The sequence below is a fragment of the Danio rerio genome, chromosome 5, assembly GCF_049306965.1.
Source record: "Danio rerio strain Tuebingen ecotype United States chromosome 5, GRCz12tu, whole genome shotgun sequence".
In the NCBI taxonomy this organism is placed as follows: Eukaryota; Metazoa; Chordata; class Actinopteri; order Cypriniformes; family Danionidae; genus Danio; species Danio rerio.
Genome location: NC_133180.1, coordinates 12,069,103 through 12,085,465, shown reverse-complemented (window position 1 = coordinate 12,085,465; position 16,363 = coordinate 12,069,103). Strand labels below are relative to the sequence as shown.

Below are 16,363 nucleotides of genomic sequence, written 5' to 3'. Positions count from 1 at the left end.
TAAAGCTAATTTACATCTGTAGTCCCTGGACAGGAAGTTGTAACAAATTTGAATTATATATATATATATATATATATATATATATATATGGGGCATTAGGAGCCACACAGACTGCAGGTTGAGCGCCCCCTGTTGGCCTCACTTACAATGTTACTTTCCTGTACAATGGAGATAATACTTTTGAAGGTAAAGGAAAATATTCTGTGTGTTTATTCATTCATTCATTTTCTTGTCGGCTTAGTCCCTTTATTAATTAAACCGCCAACTTATCCAGCACATTTTTACGAAGCGGATGCCCTTCCAGCTGCAACCGATCTCTGGGAAACATCCACACACTTATAAACACACTCATACACTGTGGACAATTTAGCCTACCCAATTCACCTGTACGCAGGGAGAACATGCAAACTCCTTACAGAAACGCTAACTGAGTTAAGGTTCGACCCAGCGACCTTCATGCTATGAGGCGACAGCACTACCTGCTGCGCCACTGCGTCGCCCCTGTGCGTTTAATTGCAGTATATTGTAACGAAAACAAGATGTTTTTAACTATTGAGTGCTCGTCTAACTAATGACGTAATGTGATTAATTGTAGAATAAGAGGGTGGAATGCGAGGATTGTCAAGCACTGAGGAAGACATTGTGCTGAAACGTTTGCGTTTTGCATCTCCTAACCATGTAAAATAAAACTGTCCAAAATAATTATTTAATTAATGCAAATCATAACCTTCTGAATAATATAAAAATAAAATAAATAAAATGTAGAAACTTGCAGAATTTGTTTTCTGATTGGCTACAAAACAAACCAGTTGTCCAATACCTTGTCTAGAAAACCTTTTTACCTAATTAAGCCTTTGAATTGCACATTTAGCTGAACTCTAGTGTCTTTGTATTATAATTAGTAAAATATAATGCACTGTCATCATGGCACATACAAAATTAATTACTTATTAAATCTATTATGTTTTTAAAATGTTGATTCCCCCCCCCCCCCCCCCCCATTCAAACAGCACTTGAGAAATATTTAAAAATAAAACATTTTATAGGAGAGCTAATAATTTTGCCTTCATAAATGTAGTAGGCAGAATTGCACACGGCATATTATGATATTGCATATTGACACATTTGTGCTTAGTTCATGTCTATATAGTTTATGTGCTCAATTTATGCGTATTGCAGAAATACATGTGAAATAAAAGCCGATAGGGTGACATGGTGGCTCAGTGGTTAGCAGTGTTGCCTCACTGTAAGAAGGTCACTGGTTTGAGTGCCAGCTGGGTCAGTTGGCTTTTCTGTGTAGAGTTTGCATGTTCTCCCTGTGTTTGCATGGGTTTCCTCCGGGTGCTTCCGTTTCCCCCACAAGTCCAAAGAAATGCGGTACAGGTGAATTGAACAAACTAAATTGGTCATAGTGTATGTGTGCGAATGAATGTGTATGGGTGTTTCCCAGTATTAGGTTGCAGTTGGAAGGGCATATGCTGTGTAAAACATATGCTGGATAAGTTGGTCGTTCATTCCTCTGTGGCGACCCCTGATTAATAAAGGGACTAAGCTGAAGGAAAATGAATGAATGCAGATATTTACATATAGAAACTTGCATTTTTGTATTATGGAACAGCTTATAAGGAAATTAACTTACAAAGCAAAAGTATACAAATCATTGCGGTGATGACTTTTGGCCTGGTTCTCTGTGGTCCTAATGAAGGTCACGGTGGTTTTTCTCCCTTCCGCCCACTTACATGTGATGATGCATTCATGCTGACTTCGAAAAGATGGTCAGCTCGGGATTCCTGTGGTTTTTGCTGCTCACATCTACTCTAGTTCATCCTGGCTGAGAGGACATGCTAACCACATTATCTTGGCCTGGTTACGCCTGTCTCACACTGCTCTGTTGGCTATTTGGCTGTGCAAAACCTTCCAGGCAGGATCAGATATCCTCTTTTAAGTCTGCATGCGTTCAGAATTGACTTTATTTAGGTTTTATACACGTTAGAACTATGATTTTTTTTCTCTATATTTTTAACAACTTTTTTGCTTTTCAAGAAAGGCCACTCATCATTACCCATAATTCAGTCAGCTTCCGATGGATTAAAAAAAAAGACTTGCTGGACACAATCAAAGATTGATTTTTGGCATTTTGGTACAAACTCTAGCAGGGGTGTTCAAACTCGGTGCTGGAGGGCTGGTGTCCTGGAGAGTTTAGCTCCAACCCTAATCAAACAAACCTGAACCAGCTTATCAAGCTCTTACAAGATATATTAGAAACCTTCTGGCAGGTGTGTTGAAGCAATTGGAGTTCAACTCAGCAGCACACCGGCCCTCTAGGACTAAGTTTAGACACTCCTGCTCTATAAGGCCCCATTTACACTAATATGTTTTAGTTTTAAAGTGCATAAGTTTTGCTACGGTTACGGCATCTCTCCACACTTCCCCAGAGTTTTCGAGCCCTGAAAACTGAGTGTTTTGGAAACGCTGAGGAGGCCGTTTTGTTTTTAAAACACTGTGTGTTTCTAAGATGGGTGAAAATGGAGACATCTGAAAACGGAGGCATGGCACGTCTGATTGGGGATTTTTCTCAATATTAAGTACACAAAGTTCAATCTTGCATATATTCCTCGTAAATTCAGACTATACAAGTTTATAATAAACTCCCGTCGACAGGTCGGGTGAATCTTCAGATGTAACTGCAGTGTACTTTTATAACGTCGTTCACCCTGGCTACATTTCACTCTCTTAACTATAGAATGAAAACATTAAATAAAGTCTCTTTTAATTTTTATATTAACAAATTTAACTTAACAGACACCAAAAAAGTATGGCATTATGTAGACCTACATATTTATATGCCCGTCATCTTCACTTGATGCATATTTATAACAAAATGGAGCCTCTAACTGACTCCTTTCATTTTCTTTAAAAAATATGAAACGTTAGGCTCACTGTGTGGTTTTGACAGTATGTGCTTAGTGTCAGGCTGTATGCACACAGTAAAGATTATCAGAGGAAATGCATGGTAATATATCAAATAGCTGAATATAATAATCACTAAGCTGTCATTTTAATCATTCGTTCATTTTCTTTTCAGCTTAATCCCTTTATTAATCAGGGGTCGCCACACACATTTGGCTACACTCAGCTGGGCGGGTATGCTCAGAGCGCCTGCTAACTGCCTGGAGCTCAGACATGAGAATACGCTGAAGCAGCTTTCAGCACATGCCAGAATTCGTGTATGGTCATGTGATGCGGGTTTACAGCGCTATAGTGTGGGTGGAGAGTTGTTCAGAACTCAGTTGTGTGGACGCGTATTGTTTTCATTCTAAAACGCTGTTTTTAAACTAAAACTTATTAGTGTAAATGGGGCCTAAATTTAAGACATTTACAGTAAAGAAATTTTTAAGACCATTATAAATGAGATTTTAGACCCATAAAGGGCTAAGGAATTATTCAAATGGCCCAGATGGAAAAGTTTTATTTTCTCAATCAAAAATGATAATAAGAATTGATAACATTTAAAAATACAATAATACATTAATACTAAAGATTTTAATATTTGAGATTTCATTTATTAGCCAAATATTTTAAATATTGGGTAAAAACAAGCAAGCTCTACTTGGATCCACACACTTTTCAAAGATAAACTTTCTGTAAAATAAAAAAAGAACAAATGTTTTAAAAGTTTTAAAAACTATAATAAACTAAATCTATGCTCAACATTCTGTCCAGGCCGGGACCCTCAGCAGTAAATACATAAAGGGTGTTTAAAGAAATGTTATTGTAAGGAAAATAATTAAATTATTATGATAAATAGTTAAAAAAAATGTTTTTTTTTTTTTAATAAGTTTAGATGAGATGATTGTTGGTGATTCTATGGGTTTTGTCCAGATTTAGGAGCAATACATGAACAAGGGAAAACACAATACTTCAGTAAATTTAAGACTTTTTAAGGCCTTAAATTTGGACTTTGAGATTTAAGACTTTAAGACCCTGCAGAAACCCTGTTACACATGACTTTTGACTTTTTAAAATATGTAATGCAAATACATTTTTATTTTAATTAACTTTTTAGAAAAATTTTCTTTGACTTAGTACCTTGTATATCAGGGTTGCCACAGCAGAATGAATCGCCTACTATTCCAGCAAATGTTTTCCACAGCGATGTCCTACCAGCAATAACCCAGTACTGGGAAACACCTATACCAGGGGTCACCAATCTCGTTCCTGGAGGTCCGGTGCCTCACAGGGTTTAGCTCCAACTTGCCTCAGCAAACCTGCCTGAGTGTTTGAAGTATACCTAGTAAGACCTTGATCAGCTTGTTCGGGTGTGTTTGATTAGGGTTGGAGCTAAAAATCTGCAGCACACCGGCCCTCCTGGAACAAGTTTGGTGATCCCTGACCTATACACTCTTACTTACACACACACACTCATACACTGGCCAATTTTGTTTACCCAATTCACCTATAGCACAACACGGGGAGAACATTCAAACTCTACACAGAAATGCCAACTGACCCAGTCGGTACTCAAACCAACAACCTTCTTGTTGTGAGGCGACAGTGCTAACCACTGAGTCATCATGACCCCCCCCCACCCCCCAAAAAATATTGTCAATGAAAAGAAAAACAAAAGTAGCTCCTTGTTTTCAGATATTTAACTCAGAACGCAACAAAAAAGAATGAGCTGTGAACAATGTTCCCATGCAACGCTTTTTAGCTCTTGATCTAAATGTCTCTCAGCCCAAGTGTATAAACTTGTTTCTGAAAAGGCGTCAGAGAGACAGGCCACCTGCCGCCCTGCACCACTGCTCTCTCTGCAGCTGTGGGGTCGAGCGCAGCTGGGACGTCCCACCAATGCACTTTTGTTTAGCAGAGGATGGGCAACCATACAGCTCTGAATCTCAGACCCTGACAAGACAGCAGTTGTCTGATGTCAGTAAAATCACTTTGTAGCAGCAGTGTCCATTTGTATACCTCCCAATATACAATTAAAGTCAGAATCATTTACCTCTCTGAATTATTAGCGGCCCTGTATATTTTCTTCCAATTTTTGTTTAACAGAGAGATTTTTTTCAACACATTTCTAAACATTATAAATTTAATAACTCATTTCTAATCACTGATTCATTTTATCTTTGACAGACAGTTCAAATTAGAAGTATGAGCCTTAGAATATTGTTTTGAATATTTCCTAAATGATGTTTAACAGCAAGGACATTTTCACAGTATGTCTGATAATATTTTTTAACATTTTTAATTTAATATTTTTTTTATATATATATTTTTTAAGTCTTAATTATTTTATTTTTGGCTAGAATACAAGGTTTTATTTTTTTAAATATGTTTTTTGTATATTTCTTTACAACATTTTAAAGTCAAAATTATTAGCCCCTTTAAGCTATATATTTTTTTGATAGTCTATAAAACAAACCATCTTTATACAATAACTTGCCTAATTCCTGCCTAGTTAACCTAATTAATAAATAAATAAATCAGTTATTAGAAATGAGTTATTAAAGCGTATGTTTAGAAATCCTCCCTCCGTTAAACAGAAATTGGGGAAAAAAATAAACGGGGCCTAATAATTTAGGAGGGTTAATAATTCTGACTTGGACTGTATAATATTTCAAGATACTAGTATTCAGCTTAAAGAGCAATTTGGAGGCTTAACTAGGTTAATTTGGCAGGTTAGCAAATCACTGTATATTGATGGTTTGTTCTGTTGACTATCGGGGCTAATATTATCGACCTTTTAAAATGTTAAAAAAAAAAAAATGCTTTTTATTCTAGCCAAAATAAAGCAAAAAGACTTTCTCCAAAAGAAAAAAATATTACAGGAAATATTGTGAAGAATTCCTTGCTCTGTTAAACATCTTTTGGGAAATATTTGAAAAGAAAATGAAAAAAATTGACAGGAGGACCAATAATTTTGAGATCAGCTGTACATGTCGTGCCATTTCACTGTGCGTCAGAACAGCAGTGAACAGAGAGAAGATCTCCTTTAGACATTGCAGGGAGGCTCTTCCAGCATCTACAGCTGTTTGGAAGAAGAATAAAGTATGGAATGTAAATTGTTTCTTTGAAGGCATCGCTCCAAAAATGCAGTTTTATTTCTCTGCGGTTTTCACTGCTATGTGCTGTTGAAATGTTTATTTTTGCAAATTTACTTTTAAAGCAATTCTCTCTCTCTCTCTCTCTCTCTCATTCCCTCTCTCTCTCTCATTCTCTCTCTCTCTCTCATTCTCTCTCTCTCTCTTTCTCTCTCTCTCTCTCTCTCACTTTCTCTCTCTCCCCACCCAGGAGAATGTTAAACGAGCTAGCTGATTGCAAAAGCCTGAGTGTTTCTGAAAGATGAGCATATGCTAAAACTCAACATGAAAGTTGACTTTCCCATTCTTTTGAGTGTAAGGGCGCACTTACACTATGCTATCCAAACTATGCCCAGGCACGGTTCCTGGTTTGTTTAAGAAGTGTGAGTGCTCTGAATCGGTTGGAAGAGGTGTGGCATAACGCGGTTCACTTGGGCTTTGGTGCAGTACACTTGTAGGCTGAGTGCAAAGCGCGCCTGAGCCCGAAACTGAAGATGAGACGTCACTTTTAAGGGACTGTTTCATATGGATTTATCCATTCTTACTGTTCAATAAATGCAAACTGGCATAGTTTATTAAAGTTTCAGCACGTCAGTTAAACCTTCAGCAAACCTCCTAATACCTGCAGGACTTTTATTATTATTCATGAGCGTCAAAAGTGGCTGATCTGTTCAGAGAATTACTAGACTGTGTGTCACTGATGACATTGCAAACATTATTGTTTGCTTGATACTGAGCATTTAATTGTCATTTATAAGGGATTTATAAAGCTTAAATAGTCCTTACTTTAGGTCAGGGCTTCTCAAACCTTTCAGCCCCCAAAATAACAATGCTAATGACTTGCGACCCCACTATTTTCAGAAGTGGTTATAATCATACAAACGTTGCACACAACACTCACACAAACCAATAGGCCTATTTAAACACAAGCATATTGGCAACAAAAAAGTGCAAGTCTAACAACCTAATATCATTTTTTATTTTTTATTTAATATTAACCTCACCTAATGAGACTGGTGGGCACGATATTTAAGTTACATCGCAAGTCTTGTCTTGTTTTAATTTTGGAGACTGCCATTTAAAAATTATCCTCCATGTTCAGTGTCCTGTATTAATTTTATGTAATGTAAAATGTACTTGAGTGCTGTAAAGATGTTAGAAAGTTTAGCTTGTGTCGTAAAATCATGGAGCAACAGAAATTGCTCTGTCGTTAATCTAATGTTTAAACACTAGGGGTTGCAATCCAATGTAAAAAAAAAAAAAAACAACAACGAAAAACGAAAGGCTGATGGTTTTTTGTTTGGATATTGTATTTTGTATGTAACCGTTTTTAACCTCTGTAGTTTATGGATTAACAATGATAATATTAAAAGTTTATTCAAATTTATTAGATTTTTGGAAATCACCAAGCAACCCCCTTTCATTGTCCCATGACCCCTACTTTGAGAACCACTGCTTTAGGTCACAAAACTGCATGAAGTTTAATAAATACTTCATTAATTCCCCTACATAGTAATCATTTATATATGCCTGAATAATAATATATTCATGTTGATTTAAATAGTTTAATAATGACTAACTAACTTATTCTCAATGATTCTAAAAGCCACCAACTACTCTTATTTGTAAATAATGCAATACTGAATTTAGTAATGAACAATTAATGAGTAATACAGTTTGAAAGTACAATCATTAAGCACATTATAAATGTGGAATGGAGCATATGAGTTAATAGACTTAATAAACATAAAATTTATTCACTATTTGCTAATGCTTAATAGATGATTTATAGTGTGTAGTCATAAAGTGCTACCCATTCAACATTTGTTTTTTGAAAGTCTTGTCCTAATTTTGGGTGTGTGAATATATGTGTATGTATATTTATATTTAATTTTTCATACAACTGAAAAACTCTGACTTATTGTTCATATGAAAACAAAATTTACAATTTTTTTCCCACAATGACGCCTCTTTATCGTCTCATCATCTTTTGGGAGAAGCCTGTGTAACTTCCAGTCAAAAAAAAAAAAAAAACTCCCCAAAACTTACTGATCAAATAAAAGAAAGCTTAAGTCAGAATTTGATAGGGGTGTTAATAATTTCAGGCTTGACTGTTTATAAGAGACAATCAAACTTGAAAACTGCTCATCTAAATATTAAGACTGAATGTGGGTATAGGAGTAGGAGACAAATCGTCAACTTGGAATTATGAGGTTCTATCTGTGTTCTGAATGATATTGAGCTTTAAAGTTTTTGCATTCCATATAGCAAACAGTTTGTGTGTAACATTTGTTTTTTTTAAATTAAAAGTCTTAAAATGAAAACAACTTATAAAAAGCATCCCTTAATGTAAATAATTTGTCATTTAATAAGAATAAGTCAATAACTCTATTTTGACAAAAAGGTCAGATAGAACCTTAAAATTATAAGGTGACAAAATGGGTTAACGTTTAACTTAAATCTGTCATTACCATCTTTAGTATGAGTAACAATGGCTCTGAAACACACCGAGGTAAATCTGGTCACTTCCTGTCTGAAGACCCCCTGCCCCCCCGCCCTCATGCTCCTCTGAGGATAGAGTTACAGAAAAGTGGGGGAAGAAAAAGAAAGGGAAAAAATAGCATACCTCGCTGCCGCAGTTGCCAATGAGGACAGCAGAAGTGCTGGCCTGAAACAGGAAGAGGAAAAAGAGGGAAAGAGCGAGCGATATTTTCAGCCAGCTCCTCCTATGTTAAGAGTGAGTTGGAGGGGGGTGGGGAAGATCTGCATTTGGTTTTAGTTCTCTCTAGCAAAACCCCAACTGTTCATCTCTGTTCAATTTCCAAAGAGTTTCCTGTGCAAAGTTATCTAAAAGGGACACATTATGCCCCTTTTTAAAAGATGTAAAATACATCTCAGGTGTCCCCAGAAAGTGTCTAGGAAGTTTCTTCACTAAAATACTCTACAGATAATTTATAAGAGCTTTTCAGGTTTGGAGCCAAACTTGTGTGTGAGACTTATTTTTTTGTATCCCTTTAAATGCAAATTAACTGCTGCTTACCAGAAGAGGGTGGAGCCTTTACATGCTATCCCCTTGTTAAGTCGTGACCATATAGACTGTAAAAGATATGGACCACCAAACCACCAACGATCAAATGCAGGACTATATGGTGTCATGTAATCAGAGATGGCAAAAGTACACACATATTTTACTCAAGTAGAAGTACAGACACTCATGTTTAAAACGACTCTGTAAAAGTACTGGTGACACTTTTGTACTCAAGTGAATGTAAAGAAGTACGGCTTGAAATAAGTACTGAAGTAAAAAGTATTCATTGCTATACCTGTTTATAGTTTCACGATCTTTACACTGCACATCATGAATACATCAATACAAAATATCTTACATTTCTAATTTTAGCCATATTCGAGTAGTAGTACACTCTAATACATAATTCTTCTGCCTATATATTGTATTTATAACTAACATTTTTAAATTGAACACTTCATTTTTCTTTTGGTAAAATAAAACAGTGTGTTTGACAACAAATAATTGTTTGCATTATGCTAAAGCTGCTTCATTTTCTTCAAACAGCAACACTCGTGCAGCTCATATGATTTCACTGTTTGTTTTTTGTTGTTTGTTTTCAGAGCATTGCGTATAGTTTATTAACGGATGAGGTCATTAATGCTTTTAATGCTTTTTGCATCATCTTTTTTCCCCGTGATAAATTCCTGGTCCTTTGCATTATGTTTTTATTCATAAATCACGCACTATAAATACTTCATGTTTTAAAATATTTATTTAACAATCTATCTTACGAAATAAAATGAAGACAACAGTGTAAACATACATGTTGAAACTAATACAGAATAAATTATGTTCCAGGAAATATGAACTCGTTGGAAAAAAAGGAAAGAAACCTCACTGCATAACGTGTTCATAGGTATTAGAGCTGCACAATTAATCGTTAAAACATCGCGATCTCGATTCGACCCGTTAAACGATCTTAATCCAGCATTTCTACGATTCTGCCAATCATATTTTTAAGTTCAGGAGAGAAGAAAATCGGCTGCAGCACGAGTCTTTTTATTGTTTCACACACGTTGATCAGTGACATTGACACCTCCAAATGATGTTGAATGAGTCACATACTGTATTTATAAATGTCATTTTGTCTTAATATAATGATGTTTTCGCGATCGGGAAATCACACGTGACGTGAGCTGCTGACCGTGAGTTGTTATCACAGAGATGGTGCGCGCGCGTCTATCATTAAGTCTATCACGCGTCTACTTTAGTGAACAGAACCTGCATATGTTGCGAGTAACAGGTAATACAGTTGCAAATAATATTCTGTTTGTGGCACAGAGTGATCGTTTGGGAGCCGCGCGCAAAGTATGAACAAGCACTTAGCAGTCAGAATGAAACCGAAAGTGTGCACTTCATTTAAATTATCGTATCGCATTTTAGAGTTATGATTACGACAAGCATTTGATATGTTTTTTCTTTCATAGCGAACACACAGTTGTGCATGAAAATAAATGTTTACAATGTTAGTATAAGTACTCTAGCCTATACGTTGTTGAATATAATCTAATAATCACAACTGTCTGATTTTACAAGTGAATAAAATTGTCTAATGTTGTCAATGACAGCATTGTATATTGCATTCTCAAACATAATAATTCAACATCAGAATTATTATAAGTGGAATAGAATTGTTTATAGAAACCAGTATAATATTATTACTGAGGTTGTGCCATATGCTTGTTTTTACCATACCTTTATTTTACATCTACAGAATCGTGAGAAAATCATGATCTTTATTTTAAGCAAAAAAATCGCGATTCTCATTTTAGCCAGAATCGTGCAGCTCTAATAGGTATTTAATTTAATTTGGTTCAGCTGGTTTGTCTAAAAGCTGACATACGATCTACTCATGAATCACGGCTTTAAAACGCTCCAGCGTCTCTCTATCTGTGTTTATACTCAGTAAACAGCGGTGAGTTGGGTGAACTGATGACCTTCGCAGCCAATCACTATCAACTCTGTTGAGTAGCTGAACGTACTGGCATATCAACGCTGTTTAAGATCGTGCTCAACAGCGTTCAAATATTAGCTGGGAAATGGACGTTCTAAATTTCAGTATCATGACAATAGTAGACAGCGCCCTCTAGTGGTTTTGTCATCTGAAACAAGCAACGAAACTTTCTCAGAGCAACATATTTTACATTTTGTGTAGATTCACATATTTCCAATGAGCCTTGGCTAAGATTAAAGGGTGGAAATGTTTGATTAAATCCACTTTCTAGGAGAGGCAAATCTGAATGGTGCATTTTTCATTAAGTTACTGTGTTGTCCTTCCCATTTCTGCATTGGTGAATGCTCCAGAGACCTGATAATAGCACTTAAACATGGATAAAGTCCAGTGTTCATGTCCACTTTAATGTTCTTTGATTTGCTACAAGCATTCTCACTGAATTTTCTCATGAAGTCTGCGGATGAAAGGCTAGTTTGTGTTTGAGGGCTCATATCTGTTCAGCTGAAGTACCATCTTTTTCTTGCGTTTTACTACTCTTCTGTTCTTTGTTGTCTGTCCAGGGTTTCACAGCTTGAGGGTGTGTGTTGAAACAATCTGCAGGGCCAAACTCAACCCCTCTGCAACAGTGACACTATTGTTTTACAGAGGATTTCTCTTTAGTCTGGGGTGATGCTGGTGACTCTAACTTATGTAATGTGGTAAATTAAATGGAAGCACGTGTTTCTCTGAGGACCGCATGGCTCTGGGCTTTCTCTCTGGGCTCTTTGTCGCTGTATAACTAAATATTGCTCACCCGTGACCTCTTGTTAGCTATACACTGCGTTATTGTGGTTTTAAATAACACTGTGCCATAATGGATATTTAAGAAAAAATGAGAATTGAGCTTTAGTTTTCTTAATTGTGAAGTAGATTTTGGCTCCAATTGGCTTTTTTTAGGATGATTAAATCTTATACAGATATGTCTACTGAGAATGTGTGAGTGATTTAAAGAAAAATCCCACATCCCCGCAGTAAACCGCAGTAAAGCAGAACATGGTCTAACACAAGAAATGCTTGGCCAGCAGGGGGCAGTTATGTAACATAGTGAGTATACTGAACTGATATACTGTAGTAGCCAGAGCATGTGAGCTAAGCAGTGTGAAAAGCGGCATTATTTAGGCAGCTGCGTGTGTTATCTTGTACTACAGTTTAACTGACTGCTAGCCTATTCTAAACTAGGAACTCTGAACATAATTCGAATTACATTGCATGTCATCAGGGCTCTATAACAACAGACATGGGGAGCGTGTGTAGCCTAAGGCTGGGGAATGCGCCATTTTAAAATGCATATAGCATATACAAACAACAAACCAATTTTCATTTGGTTCCATTTGGAAAATTAAAGTTATTAATAATAGTTCTTATAAAAGACATATTCATTTTATAAACTATAAAACATCTATGCAAATTAGGCTAATGTAATACTATGTGTAAAGAAACCCGAAATTACTATGTACTATAGGCTAAAACTCAATATGTTGCCTTGTTGTTTCTTCACGTGCAGCATGCACATTGGACTGCGAGGGACCGAGACAGAAAGTCTAAGCTAAAATGAAATGCTTAAGTCATAATCTTCAAATAATGCCTATACTTTTAAATGTCTGGATGCGTTTATATTAATAAAACAAACAGAAACATATCCAACATGCTTTAAGTACAGTTTTTTGACAAATTAATGCCTAATTCAATAGATTTTTTGATAGCAATTTGATGGCTGAATGAAGCAAAGTTTACATAATTAATCTTCATTTAATCATTTTTGGCTCTATTTTGACGGTCCATGCGCAGGGCACAAACGCTTTCAGGGCGTGTCAGGACGCGTTTTTGCTAATTTAAGGATGGGGAATCTGCCTTGCGCCGCGGCGCATGTTCTAAAAGGGTTGAGTTTATTTTCTTAATGAGTTATAGGTGTGTTTTGAGAATAAACCAATCAGAGTCTCATCTCCCATTCCCTTTAAGAGCCAGCTGCGTCGCGCCAAGATCGCATTCGCTATTTACAGGACGTAAAGTAAGTCTAAGTGGAAAAAATGAGCATTTCACAAGCAAACAGTTAACAGTTTTTTAACAGAAAACCGTTAAACAGAGCATCTACTGCGTGAGAATGGGAGATAATGGATCTACTTTCACTTTCGCTCTTGGATAGGGAAACCTTTACGCACAGACATCAATTAGTCTATAAATAAATAATTTTGTTTGTTAAGCGCAAATATTCGTTTCAAAACTATTTCTAAATTCAGTTCTAATTTCCAGCAAACGAATAAATGAATAATAATAACAAAATGTGCTCAAAAACCTGAGTTATATCCTAAAACACATGCTGTGTCCCATATGGTCTAAAACCTGACAGGTGGGCAAATCTAAGCTTGTTTTTAATAAAACAAATATAAATATGGATATAATAAATAATACTGCTAATAATAATAACATTATACAAAAGCAAATTGTTATGAATGAACTGAAAAAGCCTCCCGAGATGAAGAAGACATAAAAGCAGTGATTTTTCATATTTATGTAGGCTAGAAAATAATATGTTTTGTAATATTTTAATCCTTTATATTTATATCCTATATCTATTCTTATTATATCCTATATATATCCTTAATATTTAAATGTTTTCATATGTAAAGATATTTGCCTATTGCTCTCTTGTGCGTATTAAGCAGTGTGTAAGCGAGGCGCAACTCTGCGCCGGAGTTTAGACCGGGTTAGTTTTGGTCTAATAAAAAATCAATTATAGTTTCTCAAAATAGCAACGCGCCAGCGGTCCGCCTCAGAACGCCTTCCTTTTTAGACCAGAACGCCTATGGACGCACAAATGAGCGCTAATGCATTTGCTATTGAAACAGCGTAGCGCAACGCCTCAAAACGACTCTTGCGCCAAGCTGAAACTACCAAAAGACTATTGCGCCGCGCCTTGCACCACACTGCGCCGGGTGTATGATAGGGCCCTTAGCCTTTGTTATAAGGAAAAACTTGTATATCTTTTTGGATTTTCTGATCATAAGTAATGTATTTTTGGATAGAAATGAGATGTCTTTTATGTAATTAGTTGTCTTTTTGTTGTTGCATCAGAATTATTTAAATTAGTGAAATGAATTGATATGAACGTGATTGCATTGGGGCAGATTTGAATATGATTAAGTGTAAAAGATAGCTTTTAGTCTCTTTATTCAGCAGGGGTTGCCCCAGTGGAATTAACCATTGTTGAGTTAAAGTCTAAATGTACGAATTTAAAGCACAGAAGTTCTAGGGAAATCTTTTCTTTCTGCATTTTGCCTTTGATAAGGAAAAGAGAAGCTTCTGCATTTTGCTAAAATTAACTTGTTGTTTTTATCAGGAGAAAGAAAATAACAGAAGTTCAGAATGAGATCATGGTGAAAAAATGATGACATTTTTTTATTTTGCTGCCTTTTTTAAGTAAATGATTTAAATCCGGAAAGCATGAACCATCAATGTAAACTCCAGGGGAATCTGATTATTGAAAAAAATAAATATTCAAAATATTTTTGCCAATTTCTGATCATGATTCATAGCCAGCAGCTAGCTCTCTGCAACTCTCACATGGTCGTCCACTAAAGTTAAGCAGTCATCCAGGTGGATGAGGAGATTCCCCCCAATGTGTAAAGCGCTTTAGTGTCCAGACAAGCGCTATATAAATTTAAGGAATAATAATAATTATTATTATTATTATTATTTATTATTATTATTATAAGAGCATTTCTGTACTGGTACTTTTGTTGGTTTAGGGATGTTAAAAAATGACAATAGTGATCTTGTAAAATGGTAGCAAGCTGTCTAATGTCAAGCATGGTTTTCAAAATCATCAGATCGACAATGTTCTCACAATGTCTGTCTATCTGGGGTGGCGTTCAGTTGCTGCTGTGTTCATACTGCACGATGGATCAGTGACAGAAGCATACACACTGCCTGACTATAAACCATCAGCGACAACTCTGTCTGACCTGGAAATCACATGCAAGAAGTGACGAGGCCATCTATGATAATTTATTAATTTCAAATATTTCAGAAATAGTCTGTGCATTGATTTGCAGCGAAAGTTAAAGAAAAAAAAAAAGATTATGCAAATGGCTTTTTGTTTCTGTTATTATAAAGCTTATTTATTCTGATGTTGTGGTCTATAACTTCTCCCTGACCTCTCTACTGACCTGCTCTCTCGTTGGCTCTAGGTCATGATGACTGATGTGTTTTTTAGTCAGGACTCATCCACACAGTATGATTTCAATTGCAGACAAGTCCAGATATTAAGCATGCCAAATATTTTACTGGCATCTGCGATTCTTTCTGATTGCATCCAAACTGATTTCCACATGACCATGAACAAGCTGCAATTTGCCTCTGATTTAACCCAGGATTTAATGCCTTTGATTTTCACCAGGTCACACCGGTGTGACCGACATTTTTTTTTCTTATTAGTGCAAAAGACACTAAAAATACTCTGTTGATTTTGGTCACACAAATAAGTGTTATACAATATTCAATTCTGTTAGGTGTCTACTTTGTGTACACTCACAATAACAGCAGAAGTGTGCTTTTGCAAAATAGGGACAATAAAGTGTGTTTTTTTGTCCCTTCGCAAACTGGTTTTAGAAACAAACTCTGCGAAAAAAAAACACACAGACATGAGACAAATTTCTATAGAAAGCATGAAGTGTCTACTTTTAAATGCAGGGAGTCATGCTGAAAACAAAAACTGTTTGATAAAATAATCAGTATGAAGCCAACACAGTCTTTTTTTCTCAGTCTGATCGAATAATTTTTAAGAAAACTTGTCCCGAGTGAAAATCAGGGCTAAGACTGTGCGGTGTGAACTTGCCATTAGTGATTCATTAACTGAAATGATTCATTATGGCAGCCTATTCATAAATCACTGAATTGATTCACTTGATTCATTCAAAAGCAGATTCATTCCAGAACAAAACACCAGAGTGTTGCTCTGCAATGCACAAATACTCAGCTACAGCTCATTTAGGATTTTTGTTTTGGAAACCAGGAAACAAACCAAAACAAAATAACGAACTAATAACAGACAATGTAAGGAATGCATCATACTCAATATTAACTGCTTGTTTGTTGAACTTTTGTATAAGAGATGAAGCCAATTATGATATAGGGATAGTTAGAAGGACATGATGGACAGGACAGTGGGCAAATTTGGCCATGATCCCGGGGTTAAACCCCTACTTTTTTTTCGAAGGA

At 35.9% G+C, this 16,363-nt stretch overlaps 1 protein-coding gene across 1 annotated transcript in view; it reads right to left on the bottom strand.

The window, feature by feature from the left end:
- Positions 1-16,363, bottom strand: part of scarf2 (scavenger receptor class F, member 2) — a 74,366-nt gene that overhangs the window by 9,425 nt on the left and 48,578 nt on the right. The window lies entirely within an intron of this gene.